Source organism: Nomascus leucogenys, chromosome 22a (assembly GCF_006542625.1).
Source record: "Nomascus leucogenys isolate Asia chromosome 22a, Asia_NLE_v1, whole genome shotgun sequence".
Lineage (NCBI taxonomy): Eukaryota > Metazoa > Chordata > Mammalia > Primates > Hylobatidae > Nomascus > Nomascus leucogenys.
Window position 1 is genome coordinate 118375170 of NC_044402.1, and position 9819 is coordinate 118384988.

A 9819-nucleotide genomic window follows, 5' to 3' on the forward strand; every position below is an offset into this window, starting at 1 on the left:
TGAGCTTTGTGAGTGAGCCTGTGCTTTTGGAGGGGAGATGACAGCAGCTTGAGTAGGGGATCTCAAACCCACCTGGGCAAAGCCAGACCCCCCTTGGAATGGGTTTCCATTCACAAGTTGAGGAGGGCAATGCCCGTGCCAGCGAGAGAGGAACTCTCACGGAGGAAACAGGCAGATCCTCATCACCCTTTGGCTCCTCATGGGCAGCCTGGCCTGGGTGAGGAGGACCCCGGAGTCCACCTGGGAAATCTCAGCCACCTGCTGGAGGGGGCAGCTTTAGGGCTTCGGGGCTAAAGAAGTAGGATAACTAGGGCCAGAATTGTAGCGACAAGGGAACGCATGCTCAGTGACAGACCTAGGCTGAGCGTGAACAACCCATTCCCCTCCACCCAGCCCTTTCCCCCAAACCACTCACATGCCTACCCCCCTCAGCCCTGAACACCCAACCCCAGCCTGCACAGAAGACCTGCAGCCTGGGAGCAGGCAGGCTCGGAGCCCTGCAAGGGTTGGGGGTTGGTTCTGTCCATCTTTGGATCCCCACCCCCAGCCCTGTCCAAGACATTTGTCCTCAAAGGAGCTTTATTTGGTCTTCTCTCCATTTTTGGGCAAGCCTAGTGAGAAGCCATGGCCAGCAAAAGGAAGCAACAGCCACCTGCCTGGACCTCATTTGAGAGGGGCTGCAATGGGCCACCTGTCCCCAAGCTTCCCTCCCACGCAGTAGGTCACAGAGTCTGGCCACTAGGAGAAGGTCCGAGAACGTTAAGGTTTGAAGAGACCTAAGAGCCTAATCTTCCAGCGGAAGCCTCTGTCCCTCCAGGCTGGGGCAAAGAGGGCTGACCCCAGGTGGCAGCATGCAGGTCACATTTGTCTCACAAGATTTGGCCTCCGGTGAGCCTAAGCGCTGTGGAGCAAGGGTTAGGAGTTCCCACTCAGGAATAAGACTGCCGGGATCTAAATCCCAGTTCTGCCACTTCCTATCTGAAAAACACATGCCTCAGTTTCCTTCTCTATAAAACACAGCCCCATCACCAGGCTGAGGGCAGACTCTTTGGGGCAGATCCTTCACCAGCCCATTTTGCAGATGAGGAAACTGAAGTGAATGAGCCGGCACTGGGACCCTAAGTGCTTCATTCCAAGCACAGAGATCTTGCCACTTCAGCAAGCCAACTTCCTTCCCCAGGGAAGGCTGGAAAACAGTAACTGGAGAAGGGGGCAGGAGCGTCTCTGCCTGGGTGCAAGGCTCAAGGCTGGCCAGTCCTGCCATTCCTCTTGCCTCTGGTTTTTCCGAATTCTGCCTCTCCCCCTAGAAAGCCATTGCAGGCAGGGCACTCCCAAGCCTCGTTTACAAAATTATAAGCTTCCTTTGTCCCCAGTCTCCTCTGGTTACAATAACACTCATCGGCTCTCCAGAGCTTTCAGGGGCATGGAAAATGTGACTTCACTCCTCAAGGATTTCTGATTTAACAAAATGGCATTGGGGAAAGAAAATGAAAAAGAATGTCTCTGTCCATCCCTGATAGAAAAGGCAATAGGGCTCCAGCCTCCCAGCCCAGAGTCACAGCCAAGAGCTCCCAGAGGGTCCAGAAGGCACAGACAGGGGATCCTCACTCCCCCTTGGGCCCCACAGACTGGAAATCAGCCTGTCTGGGTGGGGTCTAAGGGGAAAAGGGAGGGAAAGGGTCACTGAAGACAGGTGTCAAAGGCAGGAAATAAATATATCCTGTCTTGCCATTCCCCAGTTTGACAACTTTATTATTCCTGTCCTTCTTTATTCAGTCAGTCCATCAGTCACTTGTCCTAAGTGCTTAAAACGAGTGGCTCTGGTGTCCAACCACCTGGGATAGTATTCTGGCTCTGCCATCTTTCCAAGACTTGGTTTTCTCATCTGCAAAATAGAGACAATATAGTCTGGACTTTATAGAGCTGCTGTGAAAACTAATGAGATACCGTGCTAAGGGCTTCACACCATGCCAGCAGATCAGAAGCTCTCAAGACATGGTAGCTCTTGGTGCTGTCATTCATGGGAATGGCAAAGCTTTGTCAAGCAGAACAATGTGTCTGAGGCTGGACTGTTGGGAGTACCCATCTCATGGCACCTGCAGTCTAGAGACCCAGCCCTGGAGGCTCCTAGCTGGCCCATTACTTTAAGTCCTGAACACCAGGGCTAGTCTAATAGGTAGACTGGCAGGGTAAGGAGAAGGGCTTAGTGAGTGCTTGCTGCATACAAGACGCTGTGCAGGTGCTATGGAAAATTCAGAAATAGCAACTATAAATCAAATACCACAATTTCAGGGATATGAGAAATATAATTTTTTAAAAAAAATTCTTTAAATCAAGTTAAATCCATCTCTGAGCCCCCATCCCATCTGAGACAGGAAATTTGGTCCTGGTCATTAATGGAACCTGCCCATCCTCTCTCTCACCAGCATCACTGAAAGGGGTGCATGCGTGGTCACTGGCCATTTGTCCCCACTGGTTACTGCTGAGATATCTGATGCAAGACCACACGGTACCCAGGAGCCCAGGGGCTCTGCTGCTTCTGTGCCAACCAGTGCCAGAGAAAGCTACTCACAGACACATCACACAGTCAGCCCACTCTGAGGTCCTGCCCACCCTGGGCATTGCCAGGGAAAAGGATGCTCTGCCTCCAGGACTCTTCCCTCAAAGGCACTCACATCTCAAAGAACTCAGGGTCCCAGAAAGGAAGAAAAAAGAAAAGAAAGCAATTCCTACTCCCTGGCCTGCAGCAGCAAGTCTCCCAAAGCAGGGATCCCAAAGAAGCAGGCTGTTTACATGGGGGGAGTTGGGGGCAGTGGAGACAAAAATATAAGGATAACAGAAAATGAATTGTCGTATCTCAGAGACGGCCCCTCTAAAGAGGTGATTTCCAGGGGCTCCCAACAAGACACCTGCACCCCCTCCAGCTTCTACCCCTACCCCATCACCCACAGGCAGAGGAAGCAGCAAACCACATGGTGACATTTCAGGGCTAACAAAAAGCCCTCCAGGAAGTAAATCAATCTCCCCCAACCTTCCTGAAGACCTACACTCTTCTTCATCTAAGGCACATGTCCTGGAGAGGTCTCTGCCTAAAGGGATCAGTTGACTTATCACTGTCACCTTGCTGAGGCCAGGGCAACAGGGAAGATAAGTGTTGACTAGGAAGCAATACTTATCCAAGCAAGGATATGGGTATTTAATACCTACTAGGTACCACCAGGTGATTTCACAAACATCCTACCTGCTCAACACAACCATGCAAAATGAGTGCTTCATTCCCCGTTATGATGAGGAAACAAAGGTCCTGAGAGAGGGGCCAAGGTCACAGAGCTGTATTATGACAAAGCTGAGAACACTCAACTAATATTTAATAATAATACTATCACTTAGGGTACTATTATCATTCCCATTTTACAGAAGAGACTCTGAGGCACAGCAATTAAATGACCTGTAAGGGCCAAGAAGGCTGCTCCTGAGGCCTGGGCTATTGACTCCCTCATTTTTCTGCCTCTGCATGAGAAGCAACTGGTTGGAAAGTCCCACCAGCTCTGAGAATTCATGTTTTACCCAGATTCCTGCAAATGAGTAGGGAAGCACTACCAAGGATTCTGGTAGCTTTGCATAGGACTTAAAGACTCATGATTTTGAAATAAAGTTTTGTAAAAAATAAAAATGCAAATATTTAGAAACCAATTAAAGAGCATTGCTTTAGGGAGCAAAAGACAAAAACCCCTCCGTGCCTCACTGTCTCCTCCCACTCACCCCCCACATCAATTCAATGGCCTGGAATCCCTGCCTCTGTTCAATAAACAGAGATGGCTCTAAAGAGAGGACCCAATGTGCTGAGCAGTCTTGGATAAAGAACACCGACAGTCAGAGATGGAAAGATACCTTCGTCGGACAGATGAGAAAACTGAGGTCCGCATGAAGGAGCGACTTGCCCAGGGTCAGGCACCTGCGTAGGCACCTGGACACATGTGCGTGTGCACGCAAGCAAGGCCGCGCACGCTGGGCTCTGGCCGGCAGGGCCCTCACGTGCCCTCACGCACGTATGCCCCGCATGGGTTCCCCGAGCGAGCTATCCCTGCGCCCACCCCTTCCCCTGCCCGGGCCTCCGAAGCAGCTCACACACAGGTGAAGACTGCCCCCTGGTGGGCGGGAGCCCTCTGGAGGCCCGCAGGCCCAGCGTCCTGCGCCTGTAATCCCTGAAAGGGGCTCGTCTGGAATCACTCCCAGGCCCTGGGGCCAAGATCGAGGCTGCTTTGGGAACTGGGCTTACACGAGTGTGGGTTGGGGCCTCTGGGGTCTTAGAACCAGGGAAATAATAAAGCAGAGGCTTGATGTTGCAAGTTGAGTTCCCGGAAGCTGAATGAAATGGAGAGGAGCAACAGGAAAGTTTTTTGGGGGGGCTTTCTAGAGATCAACACCTCTTCCAAGGAAGGGACACAAGCAGGGCTGGGCAGAGAACGTGCGCTGCAGCACAGTCACCTGAAGGCCGGGAGCACGGAAGTTAGGATGGCCCTCTGGGACTAACAGGTTTAGCAGATAAAAATACAGGATGCCCAGTTAAATTTGAATTTCGGATAAATGTGAAAGTTTTTTGTATAAATATGTTCCATGCAAGAAGAGGAGAGTGTCTGTGCAAAAGGGGTGGGAGTTGGGGGGTTGCGGTGATGGAGACTGCTTACATATAGAGAGATGGAACAAACAGTCACCCACCACATTCGTGGTTTCTGTGGATTAAACCAACTGTGGATTGAAAATATTGGGGGAAGAAATGGCTGGTTACAACTGTACCAAACATGTACAGGCTTTTTTTTCTTGTCATTATTTCCTAAACAATATAGTATGACAATTATTTATGTAGCATTTACATTGTGTTATGTATTACAAGTAATCTAGAGGTTACAGGAAGATGTGTGTAAGTTACATGGAAATACTACACCGTTTTACATAAGGTATTTGAGCATCCATGGATTTTGGTATCTGAGGGAGTTCTGGAACAAATCCCCCATGGATACTGAGGGACAATTGTACTAGGGATAATAGGAGCCACCTTTCTCATTACTGGAAATGAGAGTAGGAAATATGGAAAAAAGAAAGCAAGAATAAACCCAGTGGAATTACAGATATTGGTGTGAGCTCAGTTTGCAATATATAGAGGTAGAAAAATACAGATATAAATGCATGAATGACTATATGGACTGCATGTTTGTATGTAGAACTATTGTGGACTGCATATTTGTATCCCTCTCCCAAATTCATATATTTAAACCCTAACCCCCAATGGCATAATAGCTGAGCATTTGGAAGGCAGTTAGATTTAGATGAGGTTATGAGGGTAGAGATCCCCATGATTGGACTGTGTCTTTTAAGAAGAGAGAGAGACTAGAGCTTGTTGTCTCTACCATGTGGGGATACAGTGAGAAGATGGTCATCTGCAAACCAGGAAGTGGGCCTTCACCAGCCATGGACTCTGCACCCTGATCTTGGACTTCCCAGACTCCAGAATTGTAAGAAATGCATTTTTGTTGTTTAAGCCACCTACTCTGTGGTATCTTGTTATAGAAACCCAGACTGACTAAGAAAATGACTCTAGATATAAAGTTGGAATGTGTGTGTGTATAGTTTGCTTGTATGTATGTATATCTATATCTACATATGTAGATATGAGGATATATGTAGAGATAACATATATTCTCTATCTCTACTGCGAAGATGTAGGGATAGCAACACCCTAATAACAATGACCACACTCCTTGGTTTCTAAATACCATTCTGTGCTAAAAGAAACCAGAGCTCCTTGCAGAAATAGCCACTTCTAAGACCAGAGCTGAAAAAGTACTGTCAATTACTAAGTGACAGTGACAGTTATCACAACATCCAACTATGATTGTCTAGTTCTCCCTGTAGTTGTATCATTTTTTGTTTCATGTATCTTGAAGTGCTATTATTAAATACATACACATTTAGAATTGATATCTCTTCTCAAGGAATTGACCCCTTTATCATCTGGGTTAGTCACCTTGGCCTGCCTAACAAAATGCCACAGAACAAGTGGCTTAAACAACAGACAGTACTTTATTACTGTTTTGAAGGCTGGAAAGTCCATGATCAAGGTGGCAACAGGGTTGGTTCTGGTGAAGCCTCTCTTCTCTCCTTGGCTTATAGATGGCCACCTTGTTGTGTCTTCGTGAATTAGTCTGTTCTCACATTGCTAATAAAGACATACCTGAGAATGGGTAATTTATAAAGGAAAGAGATTTAATGGACTCACAGTTTCACATGGCTGGGGAGGCCTCACAATCACACAATCATGGTGGAAGACGAATGAGGAGCAGAGTCACATCTTACATGGCGGCAGGCAAGAGAGCTTGTGTGGGGAATCTCCAATTTATAAAACCATCAGATCTCGTAAGATTTATTCACTATCATGAGAAAAATATGGGGGAAACCGCCCCATGATTCAATTATCTCCACCTGGCCCCACCTTTGACATGTGGGCATTATAACTATTCAAGGTGAGATTTGGGTGGAGATGCAGACAGACCATATCACTTAACATGGCATTTCTTCCATGTATGCAGAGAGAGATCTCTAGTGTCTCTTCCTCTTCTTATACGGACACCAGTCCTAATGGCCCCACCCTTACGGCCTCCTTTAACTTTAATTACTTTTGCAAAGGCTCTATCTCCAAATACAGACACTTTGATGGTTAGGACATCAACATATTAATTTTGAGAAAACACAATTCAGTTCAAAAAATAATCTGTACCATTGTGACCCATGATCATCTTTATCTTCTTGTCTATTTTGTCAGATATTAATATAGCTATACCAGCCTTTTTATGTTTGATGTTTGCATAAATAGCTTTTTTCATTCTCTTACCTTTGTCAGTGTGTTAATACTTAACACACATCTCTTCTAAACAGTGTTTTACTGTGTCTTGCTTTTTAATTGTCTGACAAACTGCATTTTGAGTGCTTAGTCTTTTATTAATTAAATTATTGACATGGTTTGCTTTAATTCTACCATCTTGCTACTTGTTTTCTTATCTGTTCCCTCTATTCTTCATTCTTTTGTTTCCTCTTTCCTGTCTTGAGTAATTTTTAGTATTCTATTTTCTCTATTGGCTTTTTAATCATATCTCTTTGTACTTTTTTTTTTTTTTTGCAGAGACAAGTGAACATTTATTTTTGTACCTTTCTTCCTATGTGTATTTCAAGTCTTTTTCAAAACAAGGCCTGAGGAATCTCCAGATTCAATTATGTCCCTGGGCTTGGTCGACAGCTGCATGAGTCTTAGGGAGCCTTGTACAAATGCTAGAGTTACACATTTACCAACATTAAACCCTAGGACAGAAGATGAAACAAAGCAGGTTTCCTTCCTCCATGGAATGTGCTGATTTCAGACGAGGCAGCAGCCAATGTAGAAAATGCTGGAATTTTTCCTTGGAACTGGACTGTGATGAGAGGTGCCTGCCATGAACATAAGCTTCTGTCTTTTCTTTGACCCTTCCTTTCCAGTTTTTGACGATAAAGCCGGAAATAATCTTCTCTGAAGATACTTGATAAAAATTTCCCCCCCAAAAAAACAAAAACACATGCTTCCACTTCACTGATAAAAATTTACTGCAGTTTGGCACCTGGGTCTCGTTCAGCTGGCGGATGAGCTGATTGATGCGTTCACCCTGATAGCCAGGTGTGCCTATCTCCTTGAGGAAGCCCACTCTATTTTTGGTAGCATGACAGGCCACTGAGAAGTGGAAAGGGCACAAGAACCATGAGATCTCCTGGAAATGCTTCCCTGGAAAGGCAATTTCATGAATGAGGTCTTCCAAGCAAATGACACCAAACTTCAAACTTCCCTAGGTGCTCCTCAATTACTGTGTTGTCTGTCAGAGGGATGGTCTTATTCTTGACCTTGGCTTGTCCACGTTTCAAAATGAGTTCCCAGAGAGACTTCAGATTTGGAAATCCCCAGGTCACATAAGGTTCCACTATACGCAGCATTTTTAGCTTCTGGGGGGTGACTTTTACAAACACACCACTAAAATTTTCTTTAGGCAAAGTCTTGCAATGGTTCTCTGCACCAGTAAACATGCCATCAATCCTTTCAATGCGTTCAACAAAGGCCAAGGAATGTTTATCTGGTGATTCCAAGGCACGAGGTTTCACTTTTAGTCATCTGAGACGCATCTTGTCACGTTTCTGCCTCCAGGAATCATGTAGAAATGATTCCATTCACTTAAACCTGAGCCCTTTTCCTTCCTCTGCTCCTTCTTTGCCAAAAGTGCCTGCTTTGCCTGGGTAGCTTTGAGGGCTTGATAAGCCTTCCTCTTTTTCAGGAGATTTTCTGGAACCAAAGGGATTTGTCTTTGCTCTTGCTCCACCATCTTTCTAGTGTTACAACTACCTGCACTTTTTATTTTAGTAATTGCTTTAGAGGTTACAATAGGCGTTCTTAACTTATCAGACTTTATCTTGAAATAATATACCATACACATAATTTGAGATTCTTAAAATAGTATAATCTCATTTACCTGCAATCCATCTTTTGTCTTATTATTGCCATATACATATTTCTGCATGAATTTTAAACTCCACAATACAGTTATTATTTTTAAATGAAAATGTTAACTTTTGAATAATTTAAGAAAATAAAAATATAGTTATATTTATTCACGTTTCCCATGTGCCATATTCTTCAATCCTTCCTGTAGATCCAGATTCTCTCTAGTAGCATCTCTCTTCAGCTTAAAGAACTTCCTTTAGCATTTAATGTAGTATAAGTATGCTGTTGGAAAATTCTCTCTGCTTTTATGTTTAACTTAATATGCCTTTATTTGTCTTCACTTCTGAAAGCTATCTTCACTGAATATTTAATCCAACATTGATAATATATTTCTTTCTGCAATTTAAAGATGTTATTCCATTGTCTTCTGGCTTTCAATTTTTATGATGAGAAGTCAGCTGTAGTTCTTATCATTGTTTTCCTGTATATAATGTGCATTTTTATTTGGTTATGTTTAAGAACTTTTTTTCCCAGTTTTAACTTTCAGAAGTTGGACTATCAAAATGCCTGAGTGTGATGTTCCCTGTATTTATCTTGATTGAGATTCACTGAGCTTTCTGTATGTGTGACTTACTGATTTTGACCAATTTTGGAAAATTGGTGGGAAGAGCCATTATTAAAGTCTTTTAAATCCTTATTTGCAAATCTTAATCCCTAGGTCAGCAGTCCTCAACCTTTTTGGCAGCAGGGACTGGTTTCATGGAAGACAATTTTTCCATGGACAACGGTGGGGGACGGTTTCAGGATGAAACTGTTTCATTTTAGATCATCAGGTATTAGTTAGATTCTCATAAGGAGCATGCAACCTACACCCCTCGCATGTGCAGTTCACAATAGGGTTTACACTCCTGTGAGAATCTAATGCTGCCACTGATCTGACAGGAGGCAGAGCTCAGGCAGTACACTCACCTGCTGCTCACCTCCTGCTGTGCAGCTCAGTTCCTAACAGGCCATGGGCTGGTACCAGTCTGCAGTCCTGGGGTGGAGGACCCTGCCCTAGGTTGTCTGTGGACTTGTTTCTAATCGAGGTCTTTCCTGTTTCTTCATCTGCATTTTTTTTATTTTGGAAAAAATCTCAAATTTTCAAGAAACTTGTCCAAATGAAGCAAATCTTTTTTTCTCTAAATTATTTGAGAGGCAATTTGCAACAAGATGCCCTTGCCCACTGAACACTTTTGTATGTATGTGTTGCCTATAACAAGGATATTCTCCAATATAACCTAATGAGATCATCAACGTCAGGA

General features: G+C 44.5%; 1 pseudogene; it reads right to left on the reverse strand.

Moving 5' to 3' along the window:
- Positions 1–1604: 1604 nt before the first annotated feature.
- On the reverse strand, positions 1605–8408 carry LOC101179264 (annotated as a pseudogene).
- Between the last annotated feature and the right edge of the window lie 1411 nt (positions 8409–9819).